The following is a 16885-nucleotide window of genomic DNA, read 5'->3' as shown; positions in this document are numbered from 1 at the left end:
TTTTTATCAATGTTATTTTCATTCTACTTATTCATTTGTAAATTATATCAAATAGCGTAGGTAGATAGGTACCTAGTGGCGTGTGACGACTTTTTATTGTAAGGATGCTATTAAAAAAACATACATACCTGATACTCAGTATTTGATACATATTATTACTATCTACATTAGGAATTTTATATGTAACGTATTTAAATCTGGCGTGTACTCGATAAAAAAGTATGTTGTGTAATGTCACAGTGTACCTACTAATATATTGTAGAAATATTTACATTATAATAATAATAATATAGAACCTTGAGAAGACGATTCTTTACATAATTATAAAAAATAATTACATAATGTTATTACAAGTACTCGAAAGTATCAATTATTTATGGGGATGCTGCACATCTACAGCATCTATGGCGGAGTTTGTCATTTTTTTTTTATAATTAATAAAACATAATTACTCAGCTTTTGGGACTACACTTTTCCACGTTTTTTCCTACCACCTGAAAAATAGTTTTTGTCGAACTGTACAAAATGTGTTTTTTCATTGACTGCGGCGATGACATCTCCATTCTTTCTGCTAAGCTAATTTATGAATATTAAAAAAGTCCAATGTCGGAGAATATGGTGAATGAGAAACCATGTAGCTTTGTAACTTTGCCATTGTGGTTGGTGGAAGACTGGAAGATAACCTTTCGTACGTCAAGTTTTTCCTTTAACTTGCTTTTCAAATTTTCTAATAACACACACACATGTTATTGCCTTCCCCCTTTACAAGTAATCCATTATACCTAATGATTACTTGTGATTTTAAAAGATCCCTTCCCAGCCGACAAAACGGTCGTCGCCTTCTTTAGTCTACTTCAACAAATCCTTCACCATTACAGTACCTACTGCTCGAATCACTAATATGTCAAATATTATGTTTAAGAAAATACCTACAATTGCTTATCTAGTTAAATTTAATTACGGTTCGTACTAATGCTAAACAATCATTCTTATACTTTTATTATTATGCCGGGTATATTGCGTTCCGCATTGGGTCTATCGATCACATCCAAGCAATTTAGCCTGCGACGATTTATAAGGAAAATTAATTTACCCAGTCACGGGATCATAGGAATCTGATGTCGGGATTAAAGGTAGGTAATTATTATGTGTCACCGGGGACTTAATTAACTGGCATCGGATAAATGAAAGAGATTGGGCTTTTGTGATTGTGAGTGAGCGCGGCCATTTGTAATCTCCTCCGGATGATGTCGGCTAACGTTAAATCAAAACTAACAAAAATAACGATAATGGAATTGTATTTAGTTATTTAGAAGTTTAATATACATTTTGTACTTTTTTATAGTATCTATTGTTTTTGGCTATGCAATATAATATAATATATTTTTTATCATATTAAAATGTTCTGCCATGGATTAATATACAATACATTACATTGTATATTAATATTAATATACATTAATATATATAATATACATTGTGTATATTCTTATAGTAGGTATCTATTGTTTTTGACTATGCAATATACTCGTAATATATTTTTATCATATTAAAATGTTTTGGCATGGATTTCAACGTAATCAAATGTCACCGGATAAATTTTATATTATAATTTTAATTTGCCTACTTTTACGGCTTGATATACATGACTGTCTTTACCTCAGTTTTCTAACTGAGTTTTTATTATACCTACCTACTTAATTGTAAGTGCCACTTGGCGATTCGCAAGTTTATTGGCAGTGTTTGCTACAATGCCTGTTTCAATACTAGTAATCGATACCACTATAACTACAAATCATTTTTTTCTATAGCCATGGTAGTATTTTAGAATGATTTACCCGTATATTAAATAGGCATAGGTAGGTACATATATAAAACACAAGGGTCAAATTTTATTTTTATTATTTCTTTTCACATATTTATCACATTATGTAAATACCCACTTAAGGTGAATATTCCACATACCGGAAGCATCTAGTGGAAAAATACGAAGCTTAAAATTTGAGACATTTTTTGAGAATTAACATTTTAAAGTGTTTTAATTAATATATTCGTGGGTACATGATATCTAAAAACATTAAAAAAAAGTTTTTATTTAACGTCAAAGAAAAAAAATACAATTAAAAGGATCCCATAGTATTATTACATAATTATTATCGGTCATGTTTATTATTAAAATTTATTTTATTAGAACAAAAAATATTTTTGATAAATTTATAGTTTTAAAGTTTTTTTTAAGTAGGTAGCTACCTACTTATATTTATTTTATGAAGTAATGTACCTAAGTACTTTAATTTTCTCAAAAAAATATCTCAAAATTGCAAGCTTCGTATTTTTACGCCAGGTGCCTCTGATAGGTAGAGTATTTAATTCACATGAAATATATTTTTAACTAACGGTGTTCTGATTTTACAATATTATAACCTTTTATCTAATTATTTTTTAGGTAATCTATCTTAATTTTAATATAAAAATTCAGTGAATATCAACATATATATATACACATATATTTTTAAATTATTAAAAAATTGCTTTCTTGTTCGTCAATAATTTATTATCCATATGAAACCAGAATAGTACCTAACTATCTGGTATTTCTTTTAAAATAATATTGAAACCGACATCTACATATTCTTAAATTATTGTTTATTGTTTTAATGTTATCCTCTAAATCAAACGGTATTTCAATTATGCAGGTAGCTACTTCACTGTTAACGTTCATAAAAAAGAAAAAATCCAAATCCTAATAACTTGACTGGGAGGTATTGAGAAGGGAAAACAAATCATAAATAGAAATTTGAAAATAAATTCTTTGGAGATAACATAAAAATATGTCGTTAATTAATGCGATGCCCCTTAATGAAATATTGAATAAATGCTTGGAATGGTAGATAGGTACACCATAGATATTTTATGAACGCGTATGATTACCGTTGCCCTTAAGTAGTATTATTGTGACCGTGCACAAATAAAATTTAATAAATTGTGTACCTACATAAAATTTGGTTTGAGAAATATTAAAATGTTCAAAATTTAGAATATTTATGATTTTGTTCGCTATAACTTCATATAGGTATCTACTCTAGCAAGGACAAGATTATCAAATAGTCATGGAATGATACGTAACACGCAGCCGACGTAAATGCACGTATATAAGAATTTAGGCAATCGTTATGATGTTTCAAATAATCATTTTTATTGTGTTAATTCTAAAATAATTAATTTTTGTAATGGGAAAACTATTGATTGTGATTTTTTTTGAACGCAAGCATAGAGTTTTAAATTTTACAATACTTTTTTTGATCAAACGAATGGCAAGAAACAGAAATACTTGCTAGTATTTTGATGGACTCGTATTTCTCGGATTGCATATTAATAACGCCGTCATTGTTGCAAACGAGAAAATATAATGGTAGGTATTATGTGAATATAATCATACGACTACTGCTTTATTTTGACGCCAATGTTTTTTTAAAAAACCTCTGAACATTTGATATTTAAAAGAAGGATCGAGAAAATTCAATTTCTTTTCACGGAAATTTATCTTTATTTCAAAAAAAAATCATTAGGTTATGAAAAAATGCGTCTTAAATTCCTGCGATATTTTTCATTGTACTTAGGTATGTGCCTATCCATTTAAACTTGCATGCTTGCCTCCTTTCTGTGTGATGATATTATGATGATGAGTTCAAACTATTTCAATCAGTTGCAAAACGCATACAATTACCTAAATGAAAATACTATTTTTAAAACCAAGAAAACATAGAATACAAAAGCGGTGTTTGTATTTCTAACTAATTTTTGGGTTAGTCGTTTTTATTAAATTATTATGCAAGACAAACAAACAGGCAGATATATTTAAAACAAGCCCAAAATATTAAACATGTAAAAGATAATCATTCAACTATCAACGAGCTACCGTTCAAATTATTATTATAAAATATTAATGGTATGCAAAAAGGACATTTAAAAAAAAACTCGAAACAAAAGACGGGGTATCAAAATTGATTCCCACACTCGGTCGTCCTGTCATATCGTTTACCAGGAAACCGGGGGAATCTATCTTATTTTTTTTCTCTTTGTAAGTAGTCATAAATAATGCAAAATATGTCTTGTGGTGCTTTAATTATTTATTAAAAAAACATTATGGAATTCCGAATGTGGTTCGTTTTGGAAAATATGATTTTATATGTGATGTAGGAATTGGAGACTTTTTTTTTGTTTAATGTCATTTAAATAATTTATTACCTAATACTGTAATTAATATTTGATTGGATAGGATTTTTTAAGACAAACAAACAGTTATAATATGCTACATTACATTTAGAATTATATAGAGAAGTAACAAATTATATAGAAAAACAATAACAATAATAAAAGGGTAAAACAAAATAAATGACAAAAAGTGGAAAATTCAACTATATAAGTATAAACAACATATATATAAACAAATAAAATTATAATTATAAAACCATTAATATACTAGTTTTCCCAAAGTATATAAAATACCTCCTCCAGTCCCCTGAATACATCAAGAGTAGGTACCTACCTATAACAACAAATGCATTACCTCTTTGGATTTAAGTATATACGTCTTATATAGATAGATTTAGATAGGTTATACAATATTTGCCTTAATTTTTTTGACTTGTTCATTGTTGTTAGATTATATTATAACAAATACTATTGATTACAAGTGGGTACTGGGTATATATTTTCGATGATCATTATATAAGAAAATATTCCTCACAATGGTTTGGAGCAGTATCAATAATGTAATATTATAGAATTTTTTTTTTATTTAAGCAATTATATAAGAAAATATTTATAAATTATCTTTATTACATAGTGTTATTGATATAGTTATTATTTAATTTAATGTTAAAGCAGGTAATGCGTATCGTATTTGAAATCAATTTTATTTTTACTCTGTTCTATTATTTTAACACAGTTCGTTCTGTTATCCTTTTTTTTTATTATCATACTTACAATGATTATTTTTACATTATTTTTCAGAACACAAGAAAAAATTACGTGCCCTATTATTATTACCTATATAATTTTGGTATAAGACATGTATGTATGATTAGGTAGTTCATTGCATTGATTTCGCTTTAAATGGGTTTGATTAGGATTGATTAGGATTAGGAATTGGAAATTGATTAGGAGCTTTAAACTAAGGATTGTAGAATTTTAAATACCGCAATTTCGGGGTTCGTAATCCTTATTTCGATCTCGGGATTGATTTTTCAATGTGTATTTGCACCAAAATATGTAAAAATACTCACCTACTTACTCAGTAAATCCATATGACTTCCCATAGTAAGAAACATTTTGCATAATTTGAAGATGAATCAATAAGTGTTAAATTTGTGTAAATTGACGTAGGTTCGGCCTCGAGCTGCGGATGCCAGAAGAGAACCTCAACCTGGCTTGCCTGCTCTTCAAGCCAACCGCATTCCGGCATCCTGTAAGGCCGCTAAATACTATCTATACAGTATATACGTCGGAGCTACGGGATGCTGATATGACTTGATACGATGCAAGAAGACTGGCTAGCGACACGGATTTTTAGAGGTGACGTGTGGTGTCTGTATGGTCCAACTAAGGAGCGGATATGGCCCAAGAAGAATGACGTATGCTTACTTCAATTTTTTTCAGTGAATCCGAAAATTATTATCAAGCTACAATCCTCATTAGAATGATTAAAACTAATAATATCTGCAGAATTTAGCAAATATAGTAAAAACAGTAAGTACCCATCAACCATGTTGTACAATAAAGAAATACATACATAGATAGCTACGAGTATCTTCATATACCTATATACAATTTTTTAAAAAATCAGATACTTGACACCCTTATAGGTACCTTATATTTCTATTCTTAATTTCCCTATTTTTCCTAAAACGCACATAAAGCTGACCTTAAAATCCATACCTATCGATATTTTTAATCCTGGAATTTCCAGGGGATTCCCAGTGAGCATCTACTTAACACATTGTTTCTTACTTTATACTTATACAAAATTTTGTTATTACAGCTAAGTTCATTTATATTTTAAGCATTTGCCGTAATAAAAACAATGTATTTACGTATTTAATAAATGACTGAACTCACATTTTGTACGCTAATTGAAGTCCTGTGCTCTGTAATGTAAGTATTGTGTTCTACAAAGGAAATGGTCAAGCTATTGATATCGTGAGAAGGATTGGCTCGCATTGTTTGTGTTCATTCAATGCTTCTGCTATTAACGGGATGTATCACAACATAAAGTTATTTTATGAAAAGCATTTAGCGGAGTCGTGACCTTTCTGCATCCAGAATTACAAAAATGGGAAAAATTAAAAACTTGTAACTTGTGTGTCGTGGGAATATTGACAATTTTGTGTACCTATATACAATTTTTTGTTGAAATTGATATTTTGCATGAATACGTTGCCAATCAGTGTCGCAAATCCATTGCAGTTATTTGTAGTTGTAGTAAGTATGTCTTCACAAAATCTGATGGTTGCCCTATAAGGGAAAATAAATAAATATGTCTGATTAGAATTCTCGTTAATAGTAAAATTGAATATACATAACTTGAAAGCACTAAAATATATACTTCCTACCTACTAGAAAAAATCACATTTGAAAAATATACGACGCCTGATGGGATTTGAATCCGTATATACCTACGTACACTGTTATCGCGCCAATATGCTTTAACCAATTAAACTACAAGCCTCCTACTTAAATACGATAATTTAAACTAATAGGTTATACATGAAATGGTTATCAAATTGCGTTATTATTCCTTGACTTAAAACACAAAAACCGATAGACAATACCCATAGCCTCCATCCAGTGACATACCCTAGGCAAAGTGCCACCATTTTTTATTTTTAGTCTCAAATTGAATGCAAATTTGTTGGGTGCCTACCTACCGACTAATTTTTATAGTCATCATCTACTGAGGATTGGAGATTTGAGACTATGTTTCCACAAAACATAGTCTCAAATAGCGGCGTTTTTAGGTACGGTACAGGTTTGGAGGCCTCTCTGTGAAAATTTTTCCTGTGCGATAAACAGCCATTGGGTATCACAATGAAAAATATGAATAATAGGATAGGTTACCAGGATTTATAATGCGTCGCCCCTAAGCAACGCATGACCTGTCTACCCTTACGGAACGTCACTGCCCCCATCGCTTACCTCCCTTCAACATACACTCTTTGCCACTGCTACTTATGTATGTAAATTATTATTGATGAAGGTATAAAGAATTCGTTCAGGTAGGTAATTTTATATTATGCTGTACCTACTTATGACATTTTATAAATGCTTATAATATGTAGCGGATATGATTAAAAAAGCTGTTGAAATAATTGTTTTATTTTCTAATTATTTTACACAAAAAAGCATGTCACGGTTCGAGCGCTTTGATTATTTAAAAACTCTAAAACGCATGTTTCTATTGAAAAGACTACCTCAATTAAACGACGCATTATGCAAGTAGCCACTTCAGAAAGTGGAGTAGACTTATAAAGTGTGGTTGTAATAAAAGAGGATAATGGAAGTATCATGTTATGAATAATAGCCGGGAAGTACGGTGGGCAGGTCTCCGCTGGACGACAAAGACATATTACCAACCTGTAATTTACCTGTCCATATCCGTTCTCATCGAATCACACCTAGCCATAATTATTTTTTATCCACGTGTTGTTTTACAATGTTTTACAGCTTTGAGGTGAACTTTCAGAAAGCGTTACCACGACACACATTTATTATATAAGTGCATTTTATAAAATGGGTACCTACCAAAGAATTTTGAATAAGGAGCTGTTTACATTATTTCTGTTTGACATTTAAATATTTAAAATTATTTAGTAAACACGTTAAGCATGGTTAAGTTGGTAGACAGTACAAATAATAACATCGCTCGGTTGCCATTCCGGTTTTATTATTCATACAATTTGGTGGCCATTTTTATGTTCATTGTGAATTGTGATCAATTTATTCGAGTGAGCGGGATTTTTCAACTAAATAGGTAATAATGCCAAAATTTAATGTCACTGGCTGTTTATTTATAGGTATGTCGTGATGGATTGTTTTTTATACCATTTTTTGTGCTGAAAATCACCAACTGGAGAAGGTTGGGTGGAACACTGGGTCTACTATAGCCAATGTCTTCTTCTTCTTCTTTAACCCTGTCACGCCCCAGCATTGGGGAAAAGGCAAGCTCAAGTTCGCGCCACTTCCCATGGTCCATAGCCAAGTCTCGCGCATGGCCCCCACATCCTGAAGCGGGCCCCCAGGCTAGAATCTTTGGCGCCCCCCCTGCCTATCGCTAAAGTTAAAGGCAGTGTGACTATCTAAAGTTGTATATTCCGAATAGTGTTCGAGGTAAAAATTAGGGTATTTTAATAATTTTTAATGCACCCACTTGAATTATGGAGTTATCGAATATTGCCAACAATAATCAAAAATTGCATCGCACAACCACATAATTAAAAATTTCAATTATAGTATAAGTCACTTTTTCACAATTCATTTTTTTACAACGTCATTTTTTTACAATTAGTGCAATTTTGTGATGTGTGTTTTCTCACTTGGCTGGTCAATTCGCCAGGTCGGGCCCCCCTTAAGGCAAGGCCTCCAGGTTAGAGCCCTGTCAGCCCCCCCCCCTCCCTTGTGGGGGCTATGGTCTCGCGCTTCCCGCCATGCCAGACCTGCAGCCAGTGACGTCCCTAGATAAAATGCCGCCCCTAGGCAGCGCCAAAATGCCGCCCCATTTGTTATACAGTATTTTTATCATCCCTTCATGAGTGCAGTATCTAAGAAATGTGCTATGGATCCATTACTAACAAAATATCAGACTAATTATTCGCAAATCTGCCAGTGTCGTTTGTGGTCATCGAGGACGTCGAAGGGCAACGGCAGTAAACCAGATATCGCGAACCCGAAAAAACCAGTGAGCTGAATTTGTTAATGAAAAGATATTTTCGTTATTACTAAGTTATCACATTTACTGCTGACCAGATAATTACTAATTAATTACCACATTTAAATATCATGTTAATTATATCTAATGGCCAACTAATGCAAACGCGCCAGTCGCGTTGTAAACACTAAATAGTAGCTATAAAAGCTATAGAATAATGTAGCTATTTCTTTATATTCCAAATGATTCTCCTCGATTTGCCGCCCTTCGAGTAACTGCCGCCCCCAAGCGAAGATCGATCTGCCTACCCCCACGGGACGTCACTGCCTGCAGCGCGTAGGTACCTATATTACTTTTGTAACACCGCTGCAGGGTGAGGTAGGGCCACGTTGACGGCCAATGTTTACTCCGAGGTAACGTCAAAATAGAATAATATGTATAATATTAAGTACCTAAGTCTATAATTTTTGTCCTAAATGACTGTTTAATGTATGTGGATGAAGAAAGCTTTTAAAAGCTTTGGTTTTTGAGACGAACTTTAAAAGGAGTACATAGTAGATTTATTTATATAATTAGTTCACATATTAACTTGATAAACTACAAAACCACATATCTACTGAAAGAAGTAAATTATTTAGGTGTCTGCATTATGTATCTAACGTATTTATTTTATAAAATAAATTTGGGTTATGATTTTGGAATAGAAAAGCGGTAGTCGAGTAGAATCGATTAGAAGTCGATAATACCTATGTTGAATAAGAATATTTATTATGACATACGAAAAAAATGTCATTAAATCAAATCAAGCATGATTCCCAAATGAATTTTATAAATGTTTTATCATTTGTTATTCAATACAAAATGCGTATTACCGTCATGGCGATGAATGGAGGAAGCCGACAACAGCAGCTCTAGCTATTCATGACATAATATTTTAATTTAAATTTCCAATCACTGGTATTTTGTCAACAAAGGAGAGCTACACAAAGGCAGCTTATCGTATATCAACGCCCTTTTATTATGTAAATAAAATTGTATCATTTTGTGATATCACAAATGAATTAATGTCACATGCATAAAATGCTCCAGTAACGAATGAATGTGAATTGATGCGAGAGCATTTATGGATGAAACCTTGTATCATTTTGTATTCTTTTCCCGTACAATGTGATTAAATTGATGAAGTATTTATTTTCCTACCCACATTTCAAACGTATTTTTTTACAACCAAACATAGATACTAATAATACAATATGTTTGTTTTGATCTGATTGTAACAGTGATTATGTATATAAGTTTTAGATATATACCTAGCCTAGTATCATAATAATACCGTAGCCTACAGTGCAGTGTTTCCCAACCTTATTTGCGCCATGTCCCACTCAAACGCTTCAAAAATCTCCGTGCCCCCTCACCACAATGAAAATTTCATAGTTAACTAACAAATTCTGAAGAAAAAAATTGCTTCAAATAAAAAATGCACATAGGCAATACCTAATATTTTTAATTTAACTTTAATATTTACAACTCGGAAGAAAATTAGTGCGATCCTTATTCTTGATGTGAGAGTTTTTATGTGAGTTAGGTACTAATTTGGTAAATTTTAATCATACATCTCCACAGTTTGTGATATCAAAACTGTTTCTTGTTTTTAGTAACAAATCATTTACAGCGTTAAAGCACCGCATTCAACTAAATATTATGATGGGAATGGCAACAATAATTTTCTCGGAAAGTCATGGTTGCAATATCAAAAAAATATTTTCGAAAATGCGTTTTTTACCCACAAAAAAATGTACCAAATATTAATGATTTGCACATTGCTCCACCACCTTGGGAAACACTGCAGTGTAGAGTGTAGATACAGCTAACAAAAAATAAATTATAAAGATTTTTTATAAGTCGATACTTAGCTATTTCGGTTTTCATACAAGAGTCAAGACTCAAGACTATCAATCAGCCCAACTGCCGGTCTTGATAATATGTGATGTAGATGTGCATGCTGGGCATAAAGCATAATGACAAAAACGGAAAATGTATCTAATTGCGTAAAATAAACAAGAACTAGCAATCTAACAGCGATTGCTTAAAACCAAATATGGATATAGCCAGAGCACATGGCTCGATGAAGAAACAAATTGCTCTGCAAATTTATTCTTCGCTTGGTAACCAAGGGATAGAAGATCTGAAAGGTAAAACCTCAGATGTTACTGAACTGACAAAAAGGTTTAGTTTTGTGGAAGTATGTATGTAGCAATGTAACACTCAGCACACTTAATCATAACCAAAGGGATTGAAATCAGCTTGGAGAGAACTGCATCCACTAGTGTATTGATCCAGGATTACTCAAATGAATGGTATATTGTTAAAGTAATAGATGCACTAGATAATGATAGAGTACACCCCTTTTAGACAGATTTTTAATGTGGATTGATTGTCAACAATTTGCTTAGTTATTCCTTATTTTTGGTGAAGAGTAGAGGAAGAAAAGAAAGAAATATTACAAGTACCTACATATATTGGATTCAGATACTTACAGAAAAGTGTGTACAAAATAATTTTAAATATTACTCCGTCAATCGTAATAAAGAAAAGTTTTTAGCATAAAACGTGAAAACTGTCACTATATTTCTCTATTGAAGTTGAATTTGTAATTACATAGTTTGTGAAATGGGCTATAGTTATATACATAGTTGTATTTATGCATTTATTGAGAACAATATTATGACCAATGTTCTTACGAATATTACTATGAGTTAGAAGCAAGAAGTTTGTTATTTTATAAAAAAATATATAATTTATCTTGTATTTATTCAGCTTGAAATTATTATGCTATGCATAGGCACCCCGTATATTTTTTAACATCCCAATTAATGAATATTTACAAAAACGCACGTCGTTAATAAAACACAAACTGACCATTGACGTCACAGATTTGAAGATTTCAAATATCAATGTCTTTGTTTTTGTATATATTATTTACAAATCATGTTATAATTTGATTTTAATGTTTGAAGCCTGTTCAATATCTAATAATGGATTGAGCAAAAGTTCAATTTTTCATAAAATTCATATTTCAAGATTAAAATAATATATTTAATAACTGTTTTATACACAGGTTTGCAGACTTTTTTTATAAATTATCGCTGTTAGCCCAGAACAGAATGTTAATAAAATAGAAATGTGAAATCCAGCCGCCATGAACCAAAGTTTAGAGGCCGGATTCGGTTCATTACTTTATGACGTTCACGCCAAAAAACACAAATAACATAAAGCGTACGGAGTGTACTCAAATATTATCATTTTTGAATTTATACCTATCTTTAACGCGTGTTTAAGTTTATTCAATATTTTTCCGAAGTCGATATTGAAGCCTTGTTACAGCCTCACCCAGAAGGCAACCCACATCCCATTATTTTTTCGTTCCCTGTTTGTTAATTTTAAACATTATTCGGTCCAAGATGTAATTTTCAATTGATCAATAAAGATTGGGTTAATGCAAAATATTAGTCCAGTCATGAGATTAAAATTAGAGTAACGCCGATTTAGGGACCGTCATTTCATTTACTACTTACTCGCAGGCGGATAAAATATATTTTTTTTAATAATTAGGTACTTATCTATATAGTTTTTATATTTTTATCAGATACAATATTTGTAATTATATTATGCCAATGTTACAATTTACAACTACCTACCAATTTTTAAATAAATGCAATAGAAATATAATAAATAGTAGTTGCATTTGAAATATTGTGCTGGAGTTGGATGCTGGAGGTCTCATGTACTGCTGAACGAATAAATCATCACGAAACATTCAGCGAAATCTACGTTCAATACAAACATTTCTATGTTTGCCTGTCCCGGAATCTAGACCCTAAAAAGCTCCCTCCAGATGGGCTGAGCAAAGCAAGAGTGCATAGGCCCTAGTGTTTTGCACTGGTAGAGGCCATACGTGTTGCTGAATGCCGAAATAGGTGAAGCCAAGTTTATGAACCTGTCATTAGCTCTCGACAATGAATAAAACAAAAATTATTTTTTCTTACACTTAACGTGAAATAAGTAGTGATTGTCAGTTTCAGTGATTTTAATTAAAAAAATATTTTTCCGGCTTAACTTTCGATTAGTCATATTATATCCGTTCAGTTTATTGGTGTCTGTAACCCATTTAATACACGAGGTGTGGTATATTTAATTGTATGTGAATGAATATCAAATAATCAAATCGTCTGTTTATAAATCGCAATGAAATGTTTGGACCAATCTTGCAATAAAATATTTCCTGTTAATATTGGAAACGAGATCGTTTACGAAAATTAATAGCTTCCAGCTAAATAATTGAGATATTCAAAATACCATTTGAAACTAACCTTTCTACCCACATACGAGATATTCTGTGTACGTGCATTCTTTAATAATAACATATTCTACCAACGCGGTTTATTATTGCAATATACCTAGTACCTATTAAATGAAATCGTTCGCTCAAACTTAATTGTTTTTATAGTCGTATCAATTACTTATGACGAATCGATTAATTTATCATTAAACTTTTTTTAAAATAGTAAATTATAATACTATGTTCAGTACCTATACTTCAAGTCCCTTAAACATGATTGTTTTAGCACTTTTTCAGTTACCAATAGCCTAACTACCTCCAACACTACACACACCTCTTCGCCGTAAGTACATAATATGAAAAATGTATATTTATATAATGATATTCTACATATGCTTGGTAGTTAACAATAACACAATGCTGTAGGTATACTGGATAATGGAATAATATAATGGAAAGTGAGTACATAAATGATTACAAATGCGTACCTAGCTACGAACCTTCTCATAAAAGTATTCCCTTCTCCCTATAAACATAATTTTAATTATTGAAATCCTGAGTAACAGCTTGTTTTGTCAGTTGTGTAAATTAATTTAATTTCTGTCTAGTGGTCAGATTGGAAATTGTTATGCAAATAAATTATGGACTGACGGTTACTGTAATTATTTGTGAGGGAAATAATATTCTGCTTGTGTTTTGAACCGCTCTTTGTTTACGTTTATCTCATCATGAAGAAGATAACAATCACTATATTTAGATACTTAAAACGTACAACAATAATATTTTTCTAAAAAAACTACCTGGTGGCAGTGCCATCTGTCAACATTATTGGATGCAACAGAAATTATTTTGATTAACATCACATTAATTATAGTCTATCAGAAATTTTATTGATTGTAATGTCATTTAATACTTTCTATATACTCGATATATAAGAAGGTACTACTGCACTGTAAGTAATTGTCAAACTATTATGAGAGTAGGTATCATATCATTTGTCTTCTTTCACGACCTGATTAAAATAAATATTTCTTTATTTTCGTGTAAATTTGAAATTTGCGCCATTACTAGTTCCTAAACCTTAAATCCGGATCCGGATTCAAACCTCCTCTCCCTGTGTGCTACCCTGGACTCCTACGATACCACGCAGTATGCTCATCTTAAATAAGATCATCACACTTTCCATGCCTTTGGTCATGTACCACGTCTCCGAGCCATTCGTGACAACTAGTCTTATTGGTGTTTTGTAACTTTAAACGTAGAATAAAGATAAACCTGTTTCAAATACATCGTGTTAATGACATTTATATTTACTTGTTGAGTCAGCGTTGGCCATAATTGATAAAAAAAAAAAAAAAAAAATAACCATTAGTAGCATTATTAATTAGACATTGAAATGTTATTTTACTATGGTTATGAGATGAGTGAATGTATCTATATTATGTTAATTCTATTTGTAATCGAGCTATCCAATATCCATACATAAATATGTACTATATATAAGTAGTACCTACCTATATAATAATAATACTTAATAACAATTAAAGATTAATTGGTTAGTTTGCATATTATATTATATAATTAATACCTACATATAATAAAATTCACCTAACTTAACAAAGATCGGGATCAGTTTTGTCAGTTTTAGAGTTTGCTCAACTTTAGGTACTTCTTTTAAAGATCATATTATTAATCATGGTCCCCACATCCTGAAGCGGGCCCCCTACCTATCGCTAAGTGTCAAGACAGTGTGACGCTCAACAGTAGCGTTTTCCAAATGGTGTTATAGGTCAAATTAACGTATTCATATGTTTTAGCATTTTTTTGTATTTATTAATACATATGTAGGTACATGAATTATAGAGTTGTCGAGTACCAACACAAAACAATAAAAAATTGCAACGCACAATAACATATTTTAAAATATTAATATCCTTTAAGTAAAATAGCACGACATGCTACTTTTTTACTATTGAAGCAAATTTATGATTTGTATTTATCTCACTTATTTGGTTGATGAGACGTGCCAGCCCCTCCCCCCACTAATAGTCCAATGTTAGAGCCCTGTCAACCCCCCTTTATGATGGCCATGTTATTAGTGTTAGATAAGTAATGTGTAAATATTTTCTAAATATATCAGAAGTACCACACGTCAAAATTCAATTTAACACAATCCCCTAAACAGATAATAATATTATGTTACATATTATGTAACAAATAATATATTAGATATTTTTTTAACTAAGTACATAACTCTTAACTTATTATAAATCACCGAAATATAGATCACATTTATGAGAATAATCAAAGCATTTCAAATTGGAGGCAGTAACATAGGTATTGCACTAGTAAGTTGTATCAGCATTATGCGCATTACGCACATATGTACCTGCTTAAATCATGTTTCCTGCTCATCAGTGCTATAGCACGATTGATTAAAAGTAGGTACATTCGATATGATGATGCACCGCACAAAGGCGAGCGTTGGGCTCCAGTTAGAGCCAGGTTCGCATAATTACTGAGGACAATGAAAATCTAATCAAAACTAGTCTGATCACCGATTGGTCAACTGATTAGCTTCGCAATGAACTATTTACTTTATATTATGCCGGTAATGATCCCTTTGAACAATTAGCACATTATCCATAATAAGCAATGAAGAGTTTGCAATTAGTCAATATGGATAGATGGTAGTTGTATTAAATTCATCTCAATTAAGATTTGATTCTAATCCCTATTAATATCATCTAACTTTATATTTTAATATTTTTCTTATTAATTTATGAAACGATATAAAATTTGTCTATAGTTCTCTCTCTCATCTCTTGTTCGCATTTCTTCTCGGAAACCTCTACCATCCAAGCATAACTAAAACGAACTGATACCTATTAGTTATTTTTATTTTTTAAATCATTAGACATTTTTAAATAGGTACCTACCTTATCTTCTAAATTTAACATCAAAGTCACGTTGCATTATTTTGAAATTTCATATTCCAGTTGAATCTATTGTTTACGGTGGTTTTTTGGAGATACAAGTTGATCTACACACTCTAAAACTGGCGACCGGTAATAAAATCATTGACTGCCCCAAATTCCTGAGTATAATCTAATTTCGTGTCTCCACTAGGGCTCTAAATAGTCCAGAGCGCACCGGAGCGCCGTTCCGGTTCATGAAATCCCTAAAATTATCGCTCCGTCTCGTGTAAAAACTAATTTGTCCATCCGAGATGGATGGACCATACAACAATTTTTTTTTTATAAATATACATAAAATTAGATAACTATGTTAATTCAATGCTTACGGACCCTTTTAATTATTATTTCAATTAACGTGTTATTTGCAACACACAAAAACACAATTTTTAAACCCGTAAACATTGAATTAATATTTTATGAAAATTATCGAACGTTCCGGTTCGTAAAATTTTCCATTTCGAGCGCTGGTTCCCATTCCACGTATAAATATTTGTGATTCATTTAAATGTACGTTTCAATACCTACCAATTCTTTCTAATCGGTAGTTCAACCGCTGTTTTATCTTTTTGTACTTTTATAATATGTTTGTTATACAAAACGTTATTTTTTTTGAAATGATAACATTTTATTTATTCACCTGTG

The sequence above is a fragment of the Rhyacophila brunnea genome, unplaced genomic scaffold (assembly GCF_057557595.1).
Source record: "Rhyacophila brunnea isolate RB1 unplaced genomic scaffold, BYU_Rbru_1.0 scaffold_5, whole genome shotgun sequence".
NCBI classification, from domain to species: domain Eukaryota; kingdom Metazoa; phylum Arthropoda; class Insecta; order Trichoptera; family Rhyacophilidae; genus Rhyacophila; species Rhyacophila brunnea.
The sequence above is the reverse complement of the archived record's forward strand: the minus strand, read 5'-3'. Positions refer to the sequence as shown.